The 22999-nt window shown below is 35.8% G+C and overlaps 9 non-coding genes and 1 pseudogene across 9 annotated transcripts; 5 read left to right on the top strand and 5 right to left on the bottom strand.

Annotated features, from left to right (window-relative positions):
* Nucleotides 1–3240: 3240 nt before the first annotated feature.
* Nucleotides 3241–3431, top strand: LOC130734922 (U2 spliceosomal RNA). Its single transcript, XR_009018256.1, has one exon. It is a non-coding gene; the product is annotated as a U2 spliceosomal RNA (small nuclear RNA).
* Nucleotides 3432–5180: 1749 nt separating this feature from the next.
* LOC130734864 (U2 spliceosomal RNA) lies at nucleotides 5181–5376 on the top strand. The gene has a single exon (XR_009018202.1). It is a non-coding gene; the product is annotated as a U2 spliceosomal RNA (small nuclear RNA).
* Nucleotides 5377–6014: 638 nt separating this feature from the next.
* On the bottom strand, nucleotides 6015–6118 carry LOC130734710 (U6 spliceosomal RNA). The gene has a single exon (XR_009018069.1). It is a non-coding gene; the product is annotated as a U6 spliceosomal RNA (small nuclear RNA).
* Nucleotides 6119–7811: 1693 nt separating this feature from the next.
* On the top strand, nucleotides 7812–7997 carry LOC130734955 (U2 spliceosomal RNA). The gene has a single exon (XR_009018287.1). It is a non-coding gene; the product is annotated as a U2 spliceosomal RNA (small nuclear RNA).
* Nucleotides 7998–8673: 676 nt separating this feature from the next.
* On the bottom strand, nucleotides 8674–8776 carry LOC130734707 (U6 spliceosomal RNA). Its single transcript, XR_009018066.1, has one exon. It is a non-coding gene; the product is annotated as a U6 spliceosomal RNA (small nuclear RNA).
* A 3641-nt stretch (nucleotides 8777–12417) lies between these two features.
* On the top strand, nucleotides 12418–12613 carry LOC130734830 (U2 spliceosomal RNA). The gene has a single exon (XR_009018170.1). It is a non-coding gene; the product is annotated as a U2 spliceosomal RNA (small nuclear RNA).
* Nucleotides 12614–13753: 1140 nt separating this feature from the next.
* Nucleotides 13754–13806, bottom strand: LOC130734728 (U6 spliceosomal RNA; annotated as a pseudogene).
* A 7036-nt stretch (nucleotides 13807–20842) lies between these two features.
* Nucleotides 20843–20945, bottom strand: LOC130734709 (U6 spliceosomal RNA). Its single transcript, XR_009018068.1, has one exon. It is a non-coding gene; the product is annotated as a U6 spliceosomal RNA (small nuclear RNA).
* A 182-nt stretch (nucleotides 20946–21127) lies between these two features.
* On the bottom strand, nucleotides 21128–21230 carry LOC130734693 (U6 spliceosomal RNA). Its single transcript, XR_009018053.1, has one exon. It is a non-coding gene; the product is annotated as a U6 spliceosomal RNA (small nuclear RNA).
* A 1314-nt stretch (nucleotides 21231–22544) lies between these two features.
* Nucleotides 22545–22740, top strand: LOC130734770 (U2 spliceosomal RNA). The gene has a single exon (XR_009018115.1). It is a non-coding gene; the product is annotated as a U2 spliceosomal RNA (small nuclear RNA).
* Nucleotides 22741–22999: the final 259 nt, after the last annotated feature.

Below are 22999 nucleotides of genomic sequence, written 5' to 3' on the forward strand. Positions count from 1 at the left end.
AAATTTCATAAGAGAAGAAAGATCGTAGGTTGGTGATGCTTATAAGTTATAAATAAAATTCAAAGAAACTTCAACTATTCCTCATTTTATTGTTTCAGTAAATAAGCAACTTATTGTTTTCTATTAGAAGTTTAATTTTTGAAAAATCCAAAGCGTTTGCATCATAAATTATAACTTCTTTAAAACATATGATAAATATTTTTAGAAGATAGAAAGAAGAAACCCAAAAAAATTATACTATGGTTGGGTTAACATTTTACTTAACAATTTAATATATACTTAATTTCTAAATTGCTCCCCCAAATTTTTCTTTGAAGCTCTGCCACAGCAGAAACAATTCAATGAAACAAAATTGGATCTCATATGTATAATTAATTATTAACTACAAATTTATTTATAATATATTAAATTTGAAGCGTGAGATATCAAATTGTCACATTAAACTTTTTCTACTCCATTTCATGTACTATAAGCAATATTAAGAGGAGGGTCTACTACAGTAGCTTGCTATTGGGATCTTCAAGGACCTGGTGCAAATGACTTAGTGCAAATGTACATATATACCAACCTTGCTAAGTAACTTTCTATATAGGAAACCTCATTAAATATAGGAGCTACGAAACCGTAAACTCTCAAATCCCAGACAATTAGGACTTAATCTATGACCAAGATTCCTCAATAATTTAAGCATTCCAAAACAAAATATTGTTCATGTAACATAGTGCCTATTTGGCACAGAATAATGCAATGGAGCAAAGCAAGTTTGTATCTAATTTATCTAAAGAACCTTAACCCGCCACCCAGACAATTAGGACTTAATCTATGACCAAGATTCCTCAATAATTTAAGCATTCCAAAACAAAATATTGTTCATGTAACATAGTGCCTATTTGGCACAGAATAATGCAATGGAGCAAAGCAAGTTTGTATCTAATTTATCTAAAGAACCTTAACCCGCCACTGTCAAAACTGAATACAATATGATAAATCAATCATGAATAAAGGAATCTGCTGAAAGAAAATTCAGAAAACATATAAGGCATAAACTCAACAGAGAACCAAGGCCAATATTTTCATAGTAAAATAAATGCAGTTAAGAAAAAAGGAGGAAAGGCACAACTCATTTAACATAAAGCTTGCTATTTCTCATCAAATCCAGTCACCAAATTTACAATGGAATTTCTCAGTTCCTCCAAAAGCCTGGAACACATTCTTCCTTCAGCAGTCAATATGCCATCCCCTGCTGTCATAACAATAACACCATCACTCCCTCAAATTAATCATCTAACAACACAATTTACTCCAAAATCGAATCTCTCTTGATTTGTGATCTTCTCTGTATCGTTCCAATTCTTATTGGATTAAAAGGGGGAAACTCAAGTGTTGAGCACTTTGTTATAAGCACTAACAATGTGTTAAGCTAAGCCAGTGTGGTGAGACACCTGGATGCAAAGCTAAAGAACACATATCCTACTCAGCCTCAACTGTGGAGCAAACAAGAAGCGTCATTTATCAATTACAAACATCGAAAAGGACAAAGTTCCTACCTCGAAGCAAATCAACAGAAGTTATAAGGATATTCATATTCTAATGATTCTTTTTAAATCAGTTTTAGATCTAAAAAAATGAGTGGTATAGGGAAACAAATAATTTATCATGAAAAACTCAGGCTATGCCCTGGACATGGAGTTCAAGTAATTTATCAGCCGGTCTGTATCAGAATTCAGAATATGACACTGGCTGCGCTATCAAATGATTATAATCATCAGGCATTGAACCAGACTATCTTTAGCACTCATCATCCAAATATTCCTTAAGAGTTATATTTGACACTCACCAGCCCAGTTGAATTGCTCCACTTGTGATAGAATATGCCCAACCAGATTAAGATAAAACAAAATCCCATTAGCAGCCAGAGGCGGATCCAGGACCCCCGGCCAGGGGTTCAAATTTTTCACATGAACACATCGATAAAAATATAATTAAAAACAACTTTAATATGTTTCAGAAATTATACAAGTCATAGTTGTCCTCTACGTGATTTCATATTATGAAAACGTTGAACAATTTACATTAACAGTAGCGATCATTTTCTCCCCTCAATCGAAGGAAAACTGAATAAAGTTAAATCTTGCATAAAAGTTGCAGAAATATATAAAAGCAACTTTCTCTTATTATTTTACTTACTAACGAAAATAACAGTCCAAATAAGTAAAAACATAGGAAAAAGTATATGTCACTTGAAATTTTGTATCTGCAAATATTTATGTATATATGCACATGTATATGTATGTATGATTCATTAATATTTATGTATATATACACGTGCAAAATATCTTAGTTTAAATTGACCAACTGAGGTGAGAAATCTAAACTAAAAAACACCAGAAAAATATATTATTCTCATTGAACGTTTCCAATTCAGTAAAAATCAGATAAATGAACAATTCGATTGTCTTCAAGAATTAAGTAACTAACTCGAAACAGAAAAATTGAATAAAGGAAGCATAATTTGAGATTGAATTATTTTGCATACGATGATTCTGATTGCAGTTCTCACATCTCAGTTGTGTGGGACTTAGGGTAGCGAGAGAAAGAGGATGAGTGGCTGAGTGCGTGTGTGTGCGAGAGAGTGAGAGGAATAAGTGATGGTAAGTCTTTAGTGCATATAGGTGCAAAACTTAATCTACTAGTATAATTTAAAAATTTCAGGGGGTTCAAAAAATATATTACATAGGGATGTAAGTGAAAAAAAAAATTGTTCAGGGGTTCAGTTGTGAACCCCCTCACTTACAAGTTGATCCGCCCATGTTAGCAGCACCGCAGAGACAATGTTACTGAAAGTTATCAAGTTCATGCCATTAAAGGTCCAGCTGTACCTGGTTTTAGGAACGTAATAGAACAAAACCATGTACAATAGTTAATTGGTAATCATAATAGAAGTATAGAACAGATGCGAAGGCTAACCAAGTGGCAAGCAAAGCACAATCTCATACCCCGAAGCTAAAACAACACTTGCAAAAAGCTCAAATCCTTCAATTCCATAGAAGTGCATGGCTATACAATGTTTAGTGCAAAGAAAAAAAAGAAATAAAAGCCAAGTAAATGTCTTCATGATATATATAGTAAGTTAGTAACTACAGCTGCAATACTCAACCTCTCAAGTCCCACATTGGTTGTGTAGCTCAACCAAAGCACATATATTGGATATAAAAGCAGAGACATGGCAAAGGAATAAGCATACCTTTCTCGGCCTTTTGGCTAAGATCAAGTGTAGTATCTGTTCTTATCAGTTTAATATCTGATATGTGAGTCAATGGCTCACACGATATTAAATTTATTTTTTTAGGGGAGGCTCCACCACAGTAGCTACTGGGATCTTCATGCGTCGCCCATGCCTTACACTACTGCATGGGCCTGGCGCACCCCACCCAAACCTAGAGATTTTAAATTTTAGATGTAGTAAATTATTCGGAGCTATAAATTGCAAGTAGAAACACTTTCACAACCCATACAAAGAGGTCTTAATCCTAGACCTAGATTCCTTAAGCATTTAAGCTTTCCAGAAGGCCAGAAATTCATATTGTTACAATGGAGCATCTGTATATCTAATTTATCTGAAGGACCTTAACCCCCCACTGTCAAAATTGAATACATTATGAACAGAAAACACAACCCCTCCCCTTAAGGTTGATAAATCAATCATGAATAAAGCAATCTGCTTAAAGAAAATTCTGAAAACATACAAGGCATAAACTCAATAGACGGACAAGGTCAATATTTTCATAGTAAAATAAATTTAGTTAAGAATAAAGGAGGAAAGGCACACTCATTTAAAATCAATTTATCTGCCATTTCTCATGAAATTCAGTCACCAAATTTACAATGAAATTTCACTGTTCCTCCAAAACCTGGGAACAGATTCTTCCTTCAGCAGTCAATATCCTATCCCCTGCTGTCAATATGCCGCCATCACTCCCTCAAATTAAACAACTAAGTGAACTAACAACACAATTTACTCTAAAATCTAATGTCTCTCTTTTTCTCTCTTGAATACTCAGGCATATCAAGGACTGCCCAGGCAAAGGTTTATTTTCTGAGTTGATTCTACTCTATCTCTTAAGGCCTTGGTGATAGTGACTGGGTCCAGATTCCAGGAAATCAGTGACTGGGTTTAGCATTTTCTATGGTTCTTCATTGATCATCTGGAAAAACAGTCTCTAGATCCTCATCAGATTACAAGGAAATTTCCTCCAACAGCTCAGTCGGTGTGGGACAAAAGTTGCAGTGAGACAAGTAGATGCAAATACCAACACAAATCCTGCAGCTGAGCATATTCTAATGATTCTTGTTATATCAGGTTTAGACCTAAAAAATTGAAAAAATATGTGGAAGGAGAAACGATTAATTTATCTTAACGAATTCTGAACAATGCACTAGTTCCTATAATAATCACTAATTGGACCAAACTGTCTCTCTAGCACAATCGATTTAATATTTCTCAAGAGCAGACAATTATCTTAGTCACTCATCAACCCTATTGAATTGCTCCAACTGATAGAATAGGCCCCCCCACCATATGAAGAAAATCCCATTAGTCACCACCACAATGTCACTGAAAGAAATATCGATCATGATTCATGTCACTAAAGGTCCAGTTGTGCCTAGTTTTAGGAGTAATACAACAAAACCTATGGAATATATGTCCTCATCAGTAGTTGGATGCTTGGATACATTCATAAAGTTGAAAGCGGTGTGCTCATATACACATCTATAACCAATGCTAAGAGTTGCATGATAGGATTTGTGAACTTCCAAATCTCCATTTAACACGCAAATGAACACTGAAAAGATAGGTGTCAAGAACGCATAGCAAACTCAAGTATTCAGTTGTATAGTGTTAGATTGCCAAAGAAAATCAGACCACATATCTATCCAACCTTTAGATCTTGACCAGTGCTACCAAAAGAAGATCCAAAACCTGAAAAGATTATAGCATCAATAGAGTTGGAAAGAATACTTATACAGGCTCACAGGTGCCATATCATGTATGTGCTAAAAGATTATATCATACATTTCTGTTTCTCACTGTAACACCTTTCAAGTCCCACATTGGTTATGTAGAACAACTGAAGCACATGTAATAAGTATAAAAGCAGAGACAAGGCAAAGGAAGAAGCATACCTTTCTCGGCCTTTTGGCTAAGATCAAGTGTAGTATCTGTTCTTATCAGTTTAATATCTGATATGTGAGTCAATGGCTCACATGATATTAAATTAATGTTTTTAGGGGGAGGGTCCACCACAGTAGCTTGCTATTGGGATCTTCAAGCGTCGCCCATGCCTTACACTACTGCAAGGGCCTGGCGCACCCCACCAAACCTAGTTCAAGATTTTCAATTCTAGATAGGTTAAGTAATGTTCATTATAGGGCCTGCACCTGACTTAATCTTGGTCCATTAACAAGTTCTTCCCAAATAACAAGTTTTCCAGGTACCCACAATTGGTAAGATTGCATTTATGTTGAAGAAAGATGCTGAAGGCAGCAAAAGTATGTATATATATATATATATGTGTGCTTTTGATGATTTGACATAGAAGAACTCTAGCTAGATATGATTTGTTCTTCTACCATCTCCATTAAATTCAAACAATTACTCCAAAGATCCAAAACCTATCTCTCTGCCCACTTGTGAATTCTAACCCCAATGACATTCCATCTAGGATACTAGACTGAATTGAGACAACAAAATTCTAGAAGAAAGAAAAAAGATGACATCTTTGAAAGAGAAAAAAAGGGAATAAAAACTGATTCTTCTGCATCATCAACTTTTAAGTAAATTGGCAAACATAGAAGTAAACAAAAATTAAAAAGGGAGGAGATGCATAAACATCCGGGCAATATTATTCCCATTGCATAGAATTCTACATAGACTTGTGCAAATAAAAATTAGGGCATTCAGCAACCAAAAATTGGATAATGATTGAAGCCAATGGAAGAAAATTGGAGTGTTAAAAAAAATTGACCATCTCTCGATTTGAGCATGTCATCCTTACGCATGGGCCATGCTAATCTTCTCTGTATCGTTCCAACTTAATCAAATTGTCCCCGAAGGAAAACCTCCAACAGCTGAGCATATTCTTATAAACACTAAAACTATATTAAGCTCAGTCAGTGTGGTGTGTGGACCGACACAAATCCTGCTCAGCCTCAACTGTGGAGCAAAAGCATCCTTTATCAATTAAAAACACAAAGTTCCTCTCTCGAAGCAAAGCAACAAAAGCTAAAAAGATACTTATATTCTAATTATTCTTTTGAAATCAGTTTTAGACCTAAAAAAGAAAAATGTGTGGGAAGCAGAAAGAATTAATTTATCTGAAAAGAACTTACAGCTTAATCATGAAAAGTCCTGGCTGCGCACTGGACACCGCGGACATTGAATCAAACTGTCTCTAGCACTCATGGACCCAATATTTCTCAAGAGCAGCAAATTATCAGAGTTACTCTGTTTATAGAATATGGCCCCACCATATGAATGATCAAGAAGATGGGACTCCAAAAAAATTCAATTAGCAGCATCACCATCACAATGTCACTGAAACTCAATCATGTAACTGAAGGTCCCTGTCAATAGTTGGATGCTTGGATACATTCAAAAAGTTGAAAGTGGTGTCCTCATACACCATTTATCCAATGCTATGGGTTGCATGATAGGGCGTGTCCAACTCTTTGGATTGTCTAGAATTCTTCCTCTCAGACATGCAAAACAAGACCGACAGAGATAAATATAAAGAACCTTAAGGCTTAAGCCCCCCACAGTTAAAAACCAAAGACATCATGACTAGAAATACACGCCTATCCCCTAACGATTGATCACGAATCAACCAATCTAGTTGAAGAAAATTCAGAAAACATACACAGCATAACCCAATAGAGGAAAAAGGTCAATATTTCTTTTGTAAAATAAATTCATTAAATAAAATACATAAGAGAGCAAGACAAACCAAAACTGCTTATTGGTGGGATGATTCCACTGAAACAGACAAAACCAGTAGTATTACACCAGAGTCTCCATGAACACAATCCTGCAGCAAAGAAACTTCACATTAGTAAATCCTTTATTTCCAATTTCACCAAAGGCCTAAATAAACTGCACATTAATTGATGAAGGTCCATTTGATTCACCCACAATGCGGGGAATAAAAGGAGTGTAAGATTGAGTAATAGACATGATATGAGAGTTGATCAGGAAATTGGAATCTAAAAATCACAACACAGCCAAGAAAGGCTTTAAAGTACTAATTTTCCCACCTTCTGCCCCCTGAACTTGGCATCTGATGAAGTGCCATTTGTTCCCAAAACACTCAGCACTGTCAGCAGTATAAGGCACACCTAAATAAATTTCTAACCCCAAGTTTTCCTTTGATCTTTTTAAAACTGATCAAGGCATCATACTTGACTGAGAGAAGCTGCATTAAGAAGAGTTTGGATAATCAGATTCAAAGTCTACACAAGATGTATCAATTTTAATATAGATTAATAGATTAATTAGCACTAAAAGGCATACCTAAATAAAGTTCTTAGCCCTTTTTCTGCCAGTCTTGCTTATGCTTCTTCAACTCATATTGTAGAGCATATGAGCAAGCAATACTTGTATTGGTCATCAATCAGAATCAAGCCAAGAAAATGTCTTCATGGTATACTCAATGACATTTCTCACTGTACCACCTTTCAAGTCCCACATTGTTTGTGCAGCTCAACCAAAGCACATGCATTGGATATAAAAGCAGAGTCATGGCAAAAGAATAAGCATACCTTTCTCGGCCTTTTAGCTAAGATCAAGTGTAGTATCTGTTCTTATTAGTTTAATATCTGATATGTGAGCCAATGGCTCACAAGGGGGAGGGTCCACCACAGTAGCTTGCTATTAGCTTGCTATTGGGATTCTCAAGTGTCGCCCATGCCTTACACTATTGCAAGGGCCTGGCGCACCCCATTCAATATTTCAAATTCTAGAGAAAACAGCATTGGTGCTGTTGCAGCCTAAAAATACTTAATTTTTTTGAAATTGCAATTATATTAAAGAAATCACCCAAAAATTATATTTGCAAATTGGGAAATGTACAAGATTATCAATATACTATTCAAAAATAATAATAATCAATATATTAAATCCACCCAAATTTTCACATATCCCCGATGTGGTACTAATTGAATACCTACTGCAGCATAATATACTAGTCTTCCCCTACCATCACACACAAGAGTCATCTCCATCAATTCGCTAAGCTGGAGCCTTCCATAAGATAGTGAAATACCATATAGAATCGTTAATGTGAGGAAAACATAAAGTATATAGGTAGCATACAAACTCTCATTTGTACTCAAACTTCTCTCCTCATTGTTATGATCCATCCAGTTGGTTAGAGACTCCAACATCACATCCCCTGATGTCATTATATAATTACTTGACCACTCCCCTAAATTAAACAGCTAACTAACAGCACAATTAACTCCACAGATCCATTCACTCTCCCTCTCCCTCTCCCTGCCCACCTGTAAGATCACCCAAATTATATTCTTCTAACTAAGATACTAAACTATGAAATGAAGGAAGAAGAAGGAAACCTGGGGATTACACAGTGGAGCTTGAGCAGAGAAATGAAAAATCAAAAAAATTTGGAACATTACTCGATTTGTGCGTGTCATCCTTGCGCAGGGGCCATGCTAATCTTCTCTGTATCGTTCCAATTTTATCGGATGTCCTCGAAGGGACAAACTTACTTGCTGAGTATTTGGTTATAAACACTTCTACTGTTCAAAGTCTAGCCGGTGTGGGACTGGATAATGCTAAAACAGAAGTTTTTCTTTGGGAATCATCAACGTCTCCCACACCTCCAATGGACATAGCTGGCTACATAGACCTCTTTGATTACACTGTTGTGGCCCTGCGTTCTTTGATTTGACATCTAACTTCCTTCATGTTATTTTATATTTTAACGTTTTTCCACACAAATGTATAAGAAACATGCTATCATATCTACGGTGTACAAGTATCTCATTTTATAAGTTAGATACAATGATTTTTTTTTTATTTTTGAGATAAAGAACTAACGTACGGTTATGAGTATCATAAATTAATTTTTTAAAATAATGGTATTTTATCTATTAGTTTTTTTTCAAATGTAAATTAGTAATGCAAAATATTACTACTGACAACGTTAAAATTACACTTCTTAGTTCTCACATTGCAAAATCCACATTATAATTAATATGATCTGATTTTTCACTGTTTCATTATCTCTCTTAAATCTCATTAGTAAAGAATGTATTAAGTGAGAGAGGGTTTCTTACAAGAGTGAGATAATTAATTTCCAAGTATTGGATCAAAACTAATTGTTCAGGTTATAACATTGGTATTTCGTTCAATTTGTGGACGTAACTCAAAAGCTAGATTTATAACTTTGCTATCAAATGAAATCAAAATCTAAAATCCTTTAAAGTTAACTTTTAAACATATATTTAGTAAAAAGGTGGCGGGGGCTCCTTCGTGATCACACTGGTACTTGGCTTGGGGGTTTTTCTTGGAGCGGCCTTGGTGGCAATCCCTTCACGGCGGAGGCGACGACATTGTGAGAAGGACTCTTACTCGCTTGGAGCAAAGGCTATAGGAACGTGGTTTGCGAAGTTGATTGTTCCAACCTCGTGTCTGTGTTGAAGAGACCAAATGCTTGTCAGTTCCATGAACAGGCTTTACTGCTCCAAGGAATCCGTGACATTCTTGATCGGAATTGGCATGCGAAGCTGGTTTGGGTGCACCGAGATGGTAATGTTGTTGCAGATTGGCTGGCAAAGAAAGCGTCTTCAATGGCCATCCTTGGAGTTCAGATTGTGGAGCGCTCTACGCCGGATTTAGAAGTCTTGCTCTTGCAAGACTCATTAGCCTTGTAGTTTTGTCTCTTGTTTTGTTAATTTTCCAAAGCACCAAAAAAGTAAAAAGGATCGAGTTCTAGGACGTGAGAAAGGAATTGAATTGTTGGATGGTTTTACGTTCAAAAACAAAGGAAGGGGTTATTTTAAATCTAATCGAACAGTTAAATTAGTGAGAGTGGAGAGAAAGAAGGCAGGTGCATTTTTTTTTATAAGTTGTAATATGAAAAAAATTGGTTTTTATCTAAGATTTGAAAATTAATCGTCTCACTCTCACATAAAACCTCCCACTTGATACAACCTCCTCAGCAGTATATACCATATATGTACTGTTTTTATTTTAAGAAAAGTAATGAAAAAAAAATATATGTTAAGGCTTCTTCCCTACCTATTAAGAAAACTGAAAAAACTAAAGCAGAGAGCAAGTAACTAACATAGATAGTACTACTTAAGTATACCACATTATAGCACTTACGAGTTCTGACAGAAGAAAAACAGTGATGGAATAAACAATAAAACATAAGTACAAACCAAAAGAGCAAAGATAATGTTAAGAACTAAGATCATATTATAGCCACATTATTCCGCTTGTGAATGAAATCCTCTAAAGTGGAATTTCTTTATCAAACGACTTGTAATCATTTACATTACAAACAGAAATGCAAAAAACCAGAACTCAAATAATTCCATAGACAAGAAGCCGATGAGCTTAAAAAACTTGACATCACCAACCAATTTGGAGAAACCTTAGTAAATCTGTGGAAGAACAAAAAGCAAGAAATTTTTAACGAAAAATATGAAGTCATTCATGGCTTTCAGATTGAGGACATAAGTTTTTGAACTGTAAGCCATATTCTTACTTTGTTTTGAGGAAGGAAACTTCTTGAAGGCTGAAAAAATACAGTGGTGTAGAATCTAAGAGCATAGGAAAGAACATAAGATATATTGATGAGCATATTCTTACTATTGCGATCAAATGAAGCAGAGGTCATAGTTATTACTATTGGTACTTCCAACCTAAATTGTAAAAATAGACAAAAGTTCTATTCATGACCAATAGGCAAATTTACGCGTTACATAGGTGAGCGGCACTCCAATTTTCCACATGTGCCTTAATCTGATCCACCTTTACATTCTCTGGCAATTCAACTTCCCTTGAGAAATCCCCCCTCCCCTCCCTGTCTCAGCTGAAGACCCAAAGCACCAAAATGCCGACATTTGAACTGCGTTTTGCGACCTCAAAACACAGCAAGAGCACATAAACCCAAGGTGATATAAACAACAACATAATCGTCCAAAATTCAAATAACTATGTGATGAGGAAACATAAAGCAAGCTAACCAAGCTGAACACATTAGGCTCTATTCCAAGATATTGCATTACTTGAAACAAATGACTTCTTTGGAACAGCCCATTTCAAAATACCCAGCAATCATGGAATTCCCAGAGACACGCGTTCTATCAGAAATATCAAACAGTTGACATGCATTTCAGATCAAATGGCAAGCAGCATAGACTGTCAAGAAGCAAGTCACCAGTCTTTCCAAACAAATAAAGCAACCATTTCATGCCACATTCACGCAAGTCGCCAGCATTTCCCAACCCACATCAAAACTAGATCATGAAACATGCAAAGCAAGACTGACAGAGGTACATATAAAGAACCTTAAGCCCCCCACAGTCAAAAACTAAATACATCATGATTAGAAAGCATAAGCCTGTCCCCTTAAGATTGATCACAAATCAACCAATCTGGTTAAGGAAAATTCAGAAAACATACACAGCATAACCCAATAGAGTAGAAAGGTCAATATTTCTTTTCTAAAATAAATTGATCAAATAAAATACATAAGAGAGCAAGACAAAGCAAAACTGCTTATTGATATGATGATTCCACTGAAACAGACACAACGAATAGTATAACACCAGAGTCTCCATAAAAACAGTTCTGCAGCGATTAAACTGCACATTAGTGAAGCCTTTATTCTGCTCAAACCAATTTCATCAAAGGCCTAAATAAACTGCTCATTAGTGAAGCCTTTAAACACCAAGGTTGGTACTTAGAAGCAAGTTAGGTGCAAGGATAGAGAGACACCGAAAAATGCATTCCGGGTGATATTGTAAACCCCTATTGAATGACATTACGAGACATATACATGGTATTAAGAGAGCAAAGAAGTCTATTTAGAGCATATGAGCAAGCAAAACTTCTATTGGTCAACAAAACATGCAACAGACAGACAACACTAAGATGAAGAAACTGCTTGAGTGAAAACTCACTTGCTTAAAGATATCATGGCTATGTTAATGTGGTAATGGAGAGGATACACAAGTCAGAAGGAAGCCAAGTAAATGTCTACATGATATATATAGTAAGTTAGTAACAACAACTGTAATACTCAACCTTTCAAGTCCCACATTGTTTGTGCAGCTCAACCAAAGCACATGCATTGGATATAAAATCAGAGTCATGGCAGAGGAATAAGCATACCTTTCTCGGCCTTTTGGCTAAGATCAAGTGTAGTATCTGTTCTTATCAGTTTAATATCTGATATGTGAGCTAATGGCTCACACGATATTAAATTTATTTTTTAAGGGGGAAGGTCCACCATAGTAGCTAGCTACTAGGATCTTCGAGTGTCGCCCATGCCTTACACTACTGCAAGGGCCCGGCGCACCCCACCAAACCTAGTTTAAGATTTTAAATACTGCTGTTCTTCCCTGAATAACTGAAAATTGTTAAAATTGTATTATTTCACAGAAATCATAGTTCCAGGCTATCCAAACTAAATCTACTTTGAGAGCAAATCATAGTTCCAGGCTATCCAAACTCGATCTCACTCAACCATATCAAAATTTGGTGATGAAATATCTATTGATTCAATGGCCTTTTCCAACTGTTAGCAATGGTTTTATATTATATTCTAACACCAACTATAGGCTGGTATTTATGATGAAAAATAGCACCCGATTAAGCGGTAAGCATGTAATCTGGTCATGTAATTTGCAAAACAAATTGTATTCACCCCTCTTGTTCCCTTCATGTCTGCGATTTCTCATCAAATCCAGTCACCAAATTGACAATGAAATTTCACTGTCAATATCACATCCCCTGCTTTCATTATAATTCCTTCATCACTCCCCTAAACTAAACAGCTAACTAACAGCACAATTAACTCCAATGGTCCATTCTCTCTCATTCCATGCCTCTCTTTGTCCCTTGTCAGTACCCTTGCAAGCTTACAGATTAACGAGCAAGCTTTTTAGAGTTTATAAGCAGTAATAATGTGTTAAGCTCAACCAGTGTGGGACACAAGATGAAGTGAGACATCACATACAAAGCTAAGGCAACACAAATGGTCGAATCCTACTCAGCCTCAACTGGGGAGCAATCAAGAAGCATAATTCTAGGCAGCTTCCTCCCTCGAAGCAAAGCAACATTTCATTATAAAGATGTTAATATTCTAATGATTCATTTAAATCAGTTTACTCATGAAAACATGTGTGGCATAGGGAGAAATTAACTGATGTTAAAAGAACTTACAGCTTAGTCATGAAAAACTCAGGCTAAGCCTTGGACATGGAGATGGAGCTAAAGTAATACAGATCAAATGAGATGGTCTCTGTAGTATAAATCAACCCAGATGACACGAGTTGCTCCATTTGTGATAGATAGGCTAACACACAGCAAGCATAATAAAACATCAAGTAAGCAAGGTGAAATGAAGAGAATGCAAAAATTATTAACACCATTGTTGAAGGAAGAAGAAGGGAACCTGAAGAACACAGTTGAGCTTCTTCGCAGAGAAATCGAAAATGTCTACATGCTAATCTTCTCTGTATCGTTCCAATTTTATCGGATGTCCCCGAAGGGACGAACCTTGATGCTGACTATTTGGTTATAAACACTCAGATTTCTGTATGTTTATCCGGTGTGGGACTTGAGAATGCTAAAACAGACCCAAAACACATAAGTCTCCTCAGCCCCAACATTAGCAGCATGCAAGCAAGCATCTGAACTCCTCCATCGTTTGTTAATAAGATGAAGCTAAGAAGACAGAGATACGTACCTCTATTTCGTTCTAGGATGAAAGAAAACGTGAAGCTGTGAAGCAAACGGCAACGTTTCAAGTTTCCCACACACCATGAATTTTGAGTCATTTCAGCTTTTCCTTCCAGAATGATTAACCCAAACACACCAAGCACAACCAAGCATCCAGACCAAACTCCTCCGTCATGTGTTAGGAGGATGCAAGAAAGAAAAACAATAAAGTTAGGAGGAAGTCATTGATCTTCTCAAAATGTCTCTCACTTGTCACTGGGGAAAAGCTGGATACATAGACCTCTCACCTCTAGCCTCTGCGTTCTTTGATTTGACCTCTTATTTTATATTTATACATTTTTCCTCCAATTTGTTTTCCAGAACAAACTAATTAAGCGGTTTCAACACAAATCTAATTTCATATTGACATGTTGAGTTTAACATGATCAAACAAGTATGATTTTAACATGTTTTTTTCAATATAAATCCACATTGTGTTTAATAAAAATCCAAATGTGAATTATATATTTTTTTTTATAAATGTCTTAATAGTTAGTTTTTTTCAATAAATAAAATTGTAAAGAGAAATTCCCAATCCCCCTAATATGCATAAATCTCCTTTTAAGTGGATGTTTTTCACAAGATTGAGGCCAGTGGCAGAACCAGAGAAACATAGAAGTCTGGGCAAACTTTTGTTTTTAAAGATTTAGTTCTTCAATTTTGCCCTAACCTTTTTTTTGAAAAGGAAATATATAGATAAAAGAAATGCTTGGGAACAAACTCTCCCAAATGAGTTGAAGTCCAAGCAAAGCAACAATAGCAAAAGAAAAAAAACAACAGTAGAGAAACTAGACAAGGGCTAGAAAAGAAAGAGCAAACAATAAAATAGGGAAAAGACGATAAAAATGCAGCAGCAGCAACAGCAACAGCAAGGACCATCTTGATCTCACCAAGGGCAGCAAGACCAGCATGCATCATCATCCAGATCATCAACCAGCAATGCAGCATTAGAGAACATAAATAATTGAAGAGACCACCCTCAAAACTAGCTAGCAACCAACGAGGCCCTCTCAAAACCTTATTTTACCTTTTCTGTCTTTTTTTTTTCCCCAAAAGCTTACTTGGTCCAAAGAATTTTTTTTTCCCAAAGCCTGGGCAATGGCCAGGCTTGCTAGGCGGTGGATCCGCACCTGAGCAGGACCTATTTATAAAGTATCCTTGTACATAAACCTTACAAACCTAGTATTAAATGGTGTAGCATAATTAAACGCTTATGTCTAGTAAGTTAATATTAGAAGCTTATTGAAATAAATTGAAAATATGTTATGAATTAGTATCAGCTCTTATTTTTTTTCTTTGGTTACAAAGGGAAAGAAACCAGACAACAGAACTAAGAAACTATTTCTTGACAAAGAAGAGGCACCACCGTCGGCGGGGGAACCCGCCAAACCTTCCAATCCCAATCCTCCGTGATCGCCATCTTAGCTAAAGCATCCGCAACTGAATTCATCTCTCGAGAAATATGGGTCACAGACACAGTCCAATTCCTAGACACCAGGGCACGAACCAACAGAATCATCTCCTCATGCCAATAGTTTTGGACATCGTTATTGTTAGTAACAACCTGCTGAACCTCAAGGCAGTCCACGTAGCACTTCACCTTGCGTAACCCGAGCTCCCAAGCATGCAGCAACCCTCTATGAAGCGCAGTCAATTCTGCCTTAAAAGCATCACCGGAACCCATCATTGAAGAGAATCCCGACAACCACCGTCTGTTGCTATCGCGAATTAATCCCCCTCCTCCCATGCGATTTGGGTCACCCTGCCAGCTACCATCAGTATAAAGACTTGCATGATCACCATCGTGACCCGTTATCACCGTGCTCGGCGTCAACCCAGGTCCCCAACGCTGGAACTCCACAACGTCTATCGTTATGCGCTGCAGAACCTCTGTTGGTTGCCACGGCCGCTGCTCAAAGATGAAACTATTCCTCCACTTCCATAGATTCCAAGCTATGGCGCAGAAAAGAACTTGCAAATGAGAGAACCTCTGTTAGTATCAGCTCTTATTGATAAGGTAATTATAACTTTCAAAAAAAAAAGATTAGGTAATTATAACAACTTTATAAAAATAAACTCAAAACAACTTACAGGTAATTCATAAACTATTTACATAATCTCTTTTAAACACTACATAAACGTTTATGCTATAATATAACTCAAATAAGGTTCAAAAAAATGAACTCAAATAAATTTTGCAAATGAGATCTTAAATCTTCATTTTTTTACTTTTGAAATCAAATTCAAATCTTCACTAATTCAAGTTCAATTTACATTTCAAAAAAAAAAAGTTCAATTTAGTTTTCAAAAAAAATAAATTCAATTTGACATTTTCTAACGTTTTTTCTATTCTATTTAACTGCTTAAAACATACTTTAAGCACGTTTTTTTCAATCATTTGTCTTGTCAAAAAAAATATATTGAAACAAAACTAAACCAAGAGTATAAAAAAAAACCAATTCATATTTTTTACTATACATAATAGTAGACTGGACTATCAAGCTAACCTGGATCTGCTTCTACTGAAGGACAAGCTAGATATGCCTTAGTCTTTTTTTTTTGGTCACTGATATGCCTTAGTGTTTTGTTATTTGTTTTCTGATGTAACAAAAAAAATAGTAATTTCAGATGTTTTATTTAAATTTATATGATTTTTCTTCTTTAATTACTTTTTTACGTGAATTTAAGTTTTTTTTGTCAAAACGTGAATTTAAGTAGAGCACCAGAATTATCATTTTGGGCTACTTCGATCCACTTCAAGTAAGGGGTTTTTACTATATTTCTACAAAAAATTGCAAATTGAGATACGTATCGTGTAAGAAATATTTAAATTGTGAATGGTATCATATAATATATAGTAATATACATATATAAAAAATTAAATCATAAATTGAATAATAAATATATATATCATTATTTTGTGCTTACAAATATCTTCCATGAGAGGCAATTGTGATCAAGCTAAGAATATTTACATCACGGTGAGACTAAGAGGAATTAAACATTTAATACTTGAACCAACAAGTATAGTTTAAAATAACAAAAGATCCAAAGCCATAAGAATAAAAATAGTTGATAATTACATAAAGGCGAGGGGGCTAGGCGACCAAACACGGAGGCAGGAGGCAATACGTGAATAGAAAACAAGGGAGGTAGTGCATTATGCGTGAAGTTCTGGAACAGGGGAGGAAGGGTTGCGCCCTAGTCTTAAGAGTTGAGTCATGGCATTGAAACATAAATAATCTTGTGCTGAAATTCAACTTTTTATTTAAAGAATTGAAGACGACAATGACAAACTCTAAACTGCTTGGACATGCTCTTATACCATGTCAGGAACAATTATCCTAGAAGTTTAAATTGTTCGGTAAGTGTCACATGAATGACTTTATATTATTATTTCTAACATTGCTGATAGTCACAACAACCAATAAAAGTAGTCATTTTCCGACGGTTTTGGACGCGGAGAATTCTAGATAGAGTAAATAATGTTCATTACAGCAATCTTCACACAAATCTTATGAAGTAGTCCTACTCCAAAATATTAAGTTTTAGTCAGCACATTTGTTTCACACTGTAGGAAACCTCATTAAATTAGGAGCTTAAATTGTAAACATAAACACTTTCACATCCTAAAATTAGGATTTAATCCATGAGGACCATGACCAAGATTCCTTAATAATTTAAGCTTCCAAGAAGTTCATATTGTCACTGTGATATAGCACCGATTTGGCACAGAATCAACAAATCAGTGCTACGATTGTCAAAACTACATACATTATGAACAGAAAACACAAGCCTGCCCCTTAAGAATCATAAATCAATCATGAATAAAGCAGTCAGCTTAAAGAAAATACAGAAAACATATAAGGCATATTCTCAACAGAGGGACAAGGTCAATATTTTCACTGCAAAACAAATTTAGTGAGTTAAAAAAGGAGGATAGGCACACTCATTTAAAACAAATTTATCTGCCCTTTCACATCAAATCCAGTCACCAAATAATTTACATTGAAATTTGACTGTTCCTCCAAAAGCCTTAGAACACATTTATTTTGGGACATGTGTACTCTTCCTTCAGCAGTCAATATGCCATCCCCTGCTTTCATAACAATTCACTCCCTCAAATTAGACAGCTAACAGCACAATTAACTCCTAAATCCAATCTCCCTCCCTCTCTCTCTCTCTCATATTCCATTCAATATACTAAACTGAACTGAGGCAACAAATTTCAAAAATCATTTTTTTTTATAAGCAAATTTCAAAAATCATGTTTAGATCCAGTGGAAGAAAACTGTAATGAAAAAAATTTGGATAATTTGTTGGATTGTGCATGTCATCATCGCGGAGAGGCTATACTAATTTTCTCTGCATGGCCCCAAAAGATAAGCAATACAGCTGATCGAATGTTTATAAACACTAAAACCATGTTAAGCTCAGGCAGTGTGGGACAAAAGTTGCAGTAAGACAAGTACATACAAATACCAACACAAATCCTGCTCAGCCTGAACTGTGGAGTAAACAAAAAGTATCCTTTGTCAAAGCAAAGCAACAGAAGCTAGAAAGATATTCATATTCTATTGATTCCTTTTAAATCAGTTTTAGACCTAAAAAATAGAAAAAATGGGTGGTAAGAAAAAACAATTAATTTATCTCAAAAGAACTTACAGCTTACTCATGAAAAATTCTCAGTGTCTCTGGCACTCATGGATCCTATATTTCTTGAGTTACTCATCATCCCTGGTGAATTGTTCCATAGAATATGGTCCCACCATATGAAGATCAAGAAGATGGGACTTGAATAAAATTCCATTAGCAGCGTCGCCACAACAATGTCACTGAAAGAAAGTCCAGTTGTGTCTAGTTTTAGGAACAATAGAACAAAACCTATAGAATATGATGTCTCCCGTCAATAATTGGATGCTTTCATAAAGTTGAAAGTGTTTGTGTACACATATTACCCTCTATACAATGCTAAGAGTCGCATGATAAGGTTTGTGAACTTTCAAATCTCCATTCAACATGCAAATAATCACTGAAAATTACCAGGTAGAAAACATGGTAGTAAAGACAGTATAGTATTCTGTTGTAGAGGGACAAGGTCAATATTTATTTTTGTAAAATAAATTCATTAAATAAAATACATAAGAGAGGAGGACAAAGCGAAACTGCTTAATGAAATGATGATTCCAATGAAACAGCCAGTAGTAGAACATCAGTCTCCATAAACACAATTCCCTCCCATAGCAAGTTGAGAGGAAAGAGGCACCAAAAAATGCATTCCTCTCAAATCAATTTCACCAAAGACCTAAATAAAACTGCATACTGAAGCCTTTATGGGCAAAGGTCAAATCGATTCACCCAAGACTGGGGAATAACGAAATAACTTTCCACCTTCAGAGTGTAGGAAACCACATAACATCTGAATATCACTAAGAAGCATACTTTTCATCTGAAAAATCTTCCCCACGAGCATAGAAAAAAGTCCATTCCTTACTATGAAAGCATACAAATACTGATAAAATTAAGTACCTCTTAAGTAGTCTTTTAGCCCTTTCACTACTTTGCAGCCTTGCCTTTCAGGAGATAGTGGAATACCATATAGATCATGAGATCACAGAATCAGCCTCTTTTCTGTTAGATCAGTCTAAGATTTAATCACCAAATACTTTATCACTATGAAAGTGAGGAAGCCATCAAGTATTTCTTCTCATGTACTCACAAGCTACAACCAATTAATGCAGGATCTTGACCACCTGGTGCTGCCAAAAGAAGCATCAACACAGAGTTAGAAAGAATAATTCAAATAAGGTCGTAGATGTCATATGGTGCACTTGCTATAAAAAAAATTCTATACAAAACGAGTTCATTGATAAAATGAGTACAAATGCTACAGTGCTACACAATCAAAGTACAAAACACCGCAAAAGTGCTAAACAGAATTCACAGGGATATATCTAAAGAACCTTAAGCCCCTAACCGTTAAAAACAGAATAGATCATGATTAGAAAACACAACCCTATCCGCTTAAAATTGATAAATCAATCGGGCATCAAGAAATATGGTTAAAAGCATATAACTCAATAGAGGGACAAGATTGAAATTCATTAAGAGAGGTAGACAAAGCAAAACTGCTTATTGATATGACGATTCAACTGAAACAGGTACAGCCAGTAGTGAAACAGCAGATTCTCCATAAACACAATCCCCTCCCTAGCAAGTTGAGAGGAAATAGACACCCAAGAATACATTTTTCTCAGATCAATTTCACCAAAGGCCTCAATGAACTGCACATTAATGCAGCCTTTCACTCAAGCCTCGAGCATATATGACATAACTTTCCACCCTCAAAGTGTAGGAAACCTCCTATCATCTAAATATCTTTGAGAAGCATATTTATTATCGGTGAAATCTTCACACAAGCATAGAAAAAAAAATAGAGGGAAATACATTATAGGACGAGTTCAGTAACTCCAAATTTCAACTAAATAACCCCCCTATTGAATGACAATATGAGATATATTTAAAGCTTGAGTGAGAACCCACTTGCTTAACTGTAGACTGTCGAGTAAACAAGAAGCATCATATATACACCAAAAGGGACCAGCTTCCTCCCAGGAAGCAAAGCAACATAAGTTATAAAGATATTAATATTCTAACGATTCATTTTATCTGAGTTTTAGATCTTAAACAATGTGTGGTATAGGGAGCAATTAATTTATGTCAAAAGAAAGAACACCATTGTTGAAGGAAGAAGAAGAAGAATGGAACCTGGCTAACACAATTGGGTTGAGCAGAGAATTGAAAAATCAAAAAAATTTGGACCATTTCTCGATTTGTGCGTGTCATCCTTGCGCAGGGGCCATGCTAATCTTCTCTGTATCGTTCCAATTTTATCGGATGTCCCCGAAGCAACATAAGTTATAAAGATATTAATATTCTAACGATTCATTTTATCTGAGTTTTAGATCTTAAACAATGTGTGGTATAGGGAGCAATTAATTTATGTCAAAAGAAAGAACACCATTGTTGAAGGAAGAAGAAGAAGAATGGAACCTGGCTAACACAATTGGGTTGAGCAGAGAATTGAAAAATCAAAAAAATTTGGACCATTTCTCGATTTGTGCGTGTCATCCTTGCGCAGGGGCCATGCTAATCTTCTCTGTATCGTTCCAATTTTATCGGATGTCCCCGAAGGGACAAACCTTAGTGCTAAGAATTTAGTTATAAACACTCATATTCTTGAAGGTTTAACCGGTGTGGGACTTGAGAATGCTAAACCAGACCCTAATAACACAAGTCCACTCAGCCCCCTTCATTAGCAGCATTCAAGCAGAAGCAAGCATCTAAACCAAAACTCCTTGGTAGTTTGTTAAGAAGATGCTAGAAAGAAAGAAAAATAATGAAGTTAAGAAGACATTGATCTTCTCAAAGAAAGATGCAGCCATTCACGAGGCTTGGCTTCGGCATATGATTGATATTATAAGTTGAATTGAAGGAAGAAAAAAATGACATCTCAAAGAGATAAAAAAGCTAACTTTTCTGCAGCATCAACTTAAGCTTAAATAAATTGCAAAACCAAGTAGAAGTGAACAAAAACTAAAAAGGCTACGGGGGAGGACACGCTTATTAGATACAACTACTGGCACAAATCCTACTCAGCCTCAACTATGGCGCAAGCAAAAGACATCCTTTATCATGAAACATGCAAAACAAGATTGAGAGAGATACATATGAAGAAGCCTAAGCCCCCCCCCCCCCCAGTCAAAAACTAAATACATCATGATTAGAAAACACAAGCCTGTCTCCTTAAGATTGATCACGAATCAACCAATCTGGTTAAGGAAAATTCTGAAAACATACACAGCATAACCCAATAGAGTAGAAAGGTAACTATTTCTTTTCTAAAATAAATTGATCAAATAAAATACATAAGAGAACAAGACAAAGAAAAACTGCTTATTGATATGATGATTCCACACACAACCAGTAGTATAACACCAGAGTCTCCATAAAAACAGTTCTGCAGTGAATAAACTGCACATTTGTGAAGCCTTTATTCTGCTCAAACCAACTTCATCAAAGGCCTAAATAAACTGCTCATTAGTGAAGCCTTTAAACACCAAGGTTGGAACTTAGAAGCAAGTTAGGTGCAGGGACGCAGAAAATTGCATTCTGGGTGATACATAGTATTAAGAGAAAAGGAGTCTATATAGAGCAGATGAGCAAGCAAAACTTCTATAAGTCATCAAAACATGCAACAGACAGACAACACTAAGATGGAGAAACTGCTTGAGTGAAAACTCACTTGCTTAAAGATATCATGGCTATGTTAATGTGGTAATGGAGAGGATACACAAGTCAGAAGGAAGCCAAGTAAATGTCTACATGATATATATAGTAAGTTAGTAACAACAACTGTAATACTCAACCTTTCAAGTCCCACATTGTTTGTGCAGCTCAACCAAAGCACATGCATTGGATATAAAATCAGAGTCATGGCAGAGGAATAAGCATACCTTTCTCGGCCTTTTGGCTAAGATCAAGTGTAGTATCTGTTCTTATCAGTTTAATATCTGATATGTGAGCCAATGGCTCACACGATATTAAATTTATTTTTTTAGGGGGAGGGTCCACCACAGTAGCTTGCTACTGGGATCCTCAAGCGTCGCCCATGCCATACACTACTGCAAGGGCCTGGCGCACCCCACCCAAACCTAGTCCAACATTTTCAATTCTAGATAGAACCCTGATGTTCCAGCCCAAGTAAACAACTATTTCTAAAATTGCATTTATTTTAAAATATATTCCAAAAAAGTAAATGTAAATAAATGCTTCGAAAATGATTAAGTTAATAAAAATATGTTAAATTCCACTCAAATTTTCATATATAGCCGATGTGGTACCAGTTGTATACCTACTGCAGCATAATATACTAGTCTAACCCAACCACACAAGAGTCATCTCCAT

This window comes from Lotus japonicus, chromosome 1 (assembly GCF_012489685.1).
Source record: "Lotus japonicus ecotype B-129 chromosome 1, LjGifu_v1.2".
Taxonomy (NCBI): domain Eukaryota; kingdom Viridiplantae; phylum Streptophyta; class Magnoliopsida; order Fabales; family Fabaceae; genus Lotus; species Lotus japonicus.